This window comes from Rhinopithecus bieti, unplaced genomic scaffold (genome assembly GCF_001698545.2).
Source record: "Rhinopithecus bieti isolate Rb0 unplaced genomic scaffold, ASM169854v2 scaffold_13342, whole genome shotgun sequence".
Lineage (NCBI taxonomy): Eukaryota > Metazoa > Chordata > Mammalia > Primates > Cercopithecidae > Rhinopithecus > Rhinopithecus bieti.
The window spans coordinates 512,162-516,405 of NW_016807690.1; positions in this window are offsets into that span (position 1 = coordinate 512,162).

Here is a 4,244-nt window from a genome sequence, read left to right on the forward strand (position 1 = left end):
GCACAAAATATTAATAAGCGTTTGAATCTCTGCATTCTCTATACTTCATTTTAAGTCTTTCAGAGCTTGGAGACCTTTACTAACTGGATTGGTTCATACCTCCTGTTTTAACAAAATACCTTAGACTGGGTAATTTGAAAATAGTAGAAATATATTTCTCACAGTTTTGGAGGCTGAGAAGTTCTAGATCAGGGCACCAGCAGATTTGGTGTCTGGTGAGGGCTGCTCTTTCTGCTTCAAAGATGGTTCCTTCTGTCTGTGTCCTCACATGGTGGACATGGGTAGAAGGGCAAAAAGGGGCTAGGGCGCTCTCTTCAACCTCTTTTATAAGAGCACTAGTCCCCTATATGAAAGCAGAGCTCTCATCTAATCATCTCCTAAAGGCCCTCCCCGACCCCCGCCAATACTACTGCACTGGCGACTAAATTCAATATTGATTTTGGAGTGACACAAACTTTGAAGCCATGGCACTGACTAAGGAAACAATTTTACCATCCTAAGCTAGGGGGTATCACCCTCTCAGTGTATGGAGATTGCGTATGACCAGGAACTGGGAGCTGGGCATGGGATCTAGGACCCTCATATCCAGAGTGATTCTTTTCATAAGGAGGGATGGACTGAGTCTCCATTTATAGGGGTGTCCCCACAGAGACTTCAAGCCACACCCTTCTCGGGATTCAGGTTGCACATTACCTGATTCTCACAGTTGATTTGAGCCTGCAAGACTGTGAACCCATCCCATTATGTTTTCACTCTTCGTTTACCTACATTTATCATTAAACCTTTGTGATGCAGCAAATCTATTTACCTTATGATTCTACTTTAAATTCCTTTCATGTTCTTCCTTGGCCCTCCTGTGTATTTTCCGCAGCTTTGCTAGGCCTTAAGATCATCTCACATTCTTCATCCTAATGATAAAAATAAGTCCTGTGGGCCAGGCATGGTGGCTTTTGCCTGTAATCCCAGCACTTTGGGAGGCCGGGGGGGGGGGTGTGCATCATGAGGTTAGGAGTTCAAGACCAGCCTGGCCAATATGGTGAAACCCCATCTCTACTAAAATATATAAAACATTAGCCGGGCGTTGTGGTGCCCACCTGTAGTCCCAACCCAGGAGGGAGACTGAGGCAGGAGAATCGCTGGAACCCAGGAGGCAGAGGTTGCAGTGAGCTGAGATCACGCCACTGCACTCCAGCCTAGGAGACAGAGTGAGACTCTGTCTAAAATATAATAATAATAATAATAATAATAATAATAATAATAATGTTATATGATGGAAGCATATATGGGAATATATGCAAAGATCTGTGAGAAGATAAGGGTCTCTGGAAGGATCAGGAAAACTCCATAGAAAATGTATTTTTAAAGCTGCGTCTTGATGTTAACCTGCTGAGATGTGTGTGTTGGACTGGGGTGAGGAGGAAGCAGTCATTCATGCTGTGAAGAGAACAGCATGAGCAATTGCAGTGGGGCATGAGTGAGTGGGTGGTTATGAGTGGGAGGCAGAATCAGTGAGCTGGGAGGGGCACACGTGAGTTTAACCTTTATTTACCCTGGAGGCGATGCAGAGCAGGTGAATTCCATACAGATTTGGCTTCTGATAGGAGTTCGACTATTTCTTAATTGTGAGATTGGACAAGTCACTTGACCTCTGTTTGCCAGCCTCAGTTTTCTTGTGTATAAAGTGGGGGTGATAGTAATAACTACATGATGGGATTGTGATGAGGAATTAAATGAGATCATGCATGTAAAATGCTAAGCCTTGCACATAATAAGAACTAAGTAAACGTGAGCCATTATCATTTAAGTAGGGAATATCATGCCCATCTGAGTCCATACATTTGTTTCCTGACTTAATGAAATAGCTGCCATTCCTGAGAGGGAGGGATTCCTATTTCCTAAATGATGGAAACAGGGACTTATAGAAGGTAAATTGCCCCATTATTAAGTAGCTGAATTGGTTTTCCAACCTGGATCTATCTGGCTACAAAACTGACACCTTGTTCCAGGAAGGATTTCAGGATGCTCAGGAGGAAGACAGTCCCAGAGTTACACTGTCCCACTGTTACACTTCATGGAGTGAATGGGAGGTGTAGTGGAATGGAGGGCATCTTTGAAGAAACCTTTCCTGTGAAGGAAAATCCAAGAGAGAATGAAGTAAGGAGAGACTGCAACTTGAAAAGATTCGGTGAGAGAAGGAAAGGGGCTATTTACAATAGAGAAGAGACTAGAAGAAAGTCTGAACTCAACTCCACGGAAGCAGAGGGTGGTGGGGTTTTCGAGAGCTGGGTGAGAGTGTAAAAGTACTAGGAGCAATAAGCCATCTGGATCCTGTAAGGGCCAGGGTGAGGGGGCGTCATGGGTCATCTGTGTTTGCTGATTGGCTTTATCCACAGGAAGAGTAAACATCTCATCTTCATGCCAGGGAGTAGTCCTGCAGCTTGGAGCAAGGTGCCCACCAAAGTTAGGCACATCCCACAGAAAGTGGGAGAAAGGGGTGCTGTCTCCTTTTGTGATTACATTTCCGAGAATGGTTCCCATGGGTCCTTGAGAAAGACATTCCTGGGTTGTAAAACTGGCAAAAGGCTGAGGGAAGATGTATGTCTCAAAGGGGAACAGAAATAATTTATAATTTTAAGTTTTCTAATGCTCTAAGGGAAGTCAGGGGCCTAATATTAGTGATGTGGTTTGGATGTCCACACCCAAATCTCATGTTGAAATGTAATCTCCAGTGTTGGAGTTGGGGCCTAGTGGGAGGTGATTGGATCATGGGGTAGATTTCTCATGAAAGGTTTAGTACCATTCTCTTGGTACAATCCTCAAGATAGTGAGTTCTTGCAAGATCTGGTTATTTAAAAGTGTGAGGCAACTCTCCCTACCCCTTGCTCCTACTCCTGCCATGTGAGATGCTTGCTCCGCTTTCACCTACGGCCATGACTGGAAGCTTCCTGAAGCCTCCCCAGAAGCAGATGCCTACGTAATGCTTCCTGTACAGCCTGCAAAACCATGAGCCAATTAAACCTCTTTTCTTTATAAATTACCTAGACTCAGATACTTCTTTATTGCAATACAAGAATGGCCTAATCGAGTTAGGAAGAAGCCTGTCTGAAGTGCAGTCAGGCTGAGGGGAGCATTTAGGCCATCTTGATGGGGAAAATCTTTTAGTACCCTAATGTGGGCTGATGATGATGATGGCAGAGAGGGAGGGTATAACTTGTGGTGCCTGGCCCTAAAGGGAATGGAAGGGCCAGAATCCAGAGCATAGGTGGGATTGCGTGGGCTGACAGGTAATAGTATATGATAGCATAGTATATGATAGCATGTGTGTGAGTCCATTTTATATTGCCATAAAGGAATACCTGAAGCTGGGTAATTAATAAAGAAAAGGGGTTTATTTGGCTCACTGTTCTGCAGGCTGTACAAGCATGGCACTAACGACTGCTTGGCGTGAACCACCATGCCTGGCCAGAGCCTTATTTTTAGTCACTAGGCTTTCCTTTAAAATCTCTGTACTAGGCCGGGCACAGTGGCGCGCACCTGTAATCCCAGCACTTTGGGAGGCTGAGGTGGGAGGATCACTTGAGCCCAGGAGTTTGAGACCAGCCTGGGCAACATAGTGAAACTCCATCTCTTTAAAAAAACAAAGCACTTGAAGCAGGAGTTTTTATCTGTCATAATCACTGCTATGTCCACAGCACCTAAAACAGTGCCAGGCATCTGTTGAATAAATGAGTGAATGAGGTGGTAAGTCTTTCTTTACACTTAGATGAAAACTCCATCAGACCCCAAATTGTTCCAGTCTTGTTCAGGTAATAATTTTAATTCTATAATAAAATCTCAAGTTTTAATAGGCTCAGTTTGATCATTAGGATGCCCAGTGTTGTGTTATAATTAAAGCCTTAAATTTCCTCTCTGCTCCACAGCTGGGGTCCAAGAAGACCATGTGGATGGCTACTTTTCTGTATTTTCATTTATCTCCACCCCCAGTTTACCAGCAGTGGTTATCCTCTCTCCAAGACTGGGCCAGAGTTGAGAAGGGCAGTCTTACAAGGCAAGGGTCTTTGCTGACAGATGTCTGGGCCTTCTTGACAGCAGGTGTTTAAAGCTGAATCTGGTTCTACTTTCAGGAAAGTAATGGTTGAGATGGTAACTGAAGCTGTAGAAGTAGATATTGAGGATAAAGTATCATTAATAAAACATTGCCCATTAACACTTTAGCACAAATTAAACTAGCTATACCTCACTGA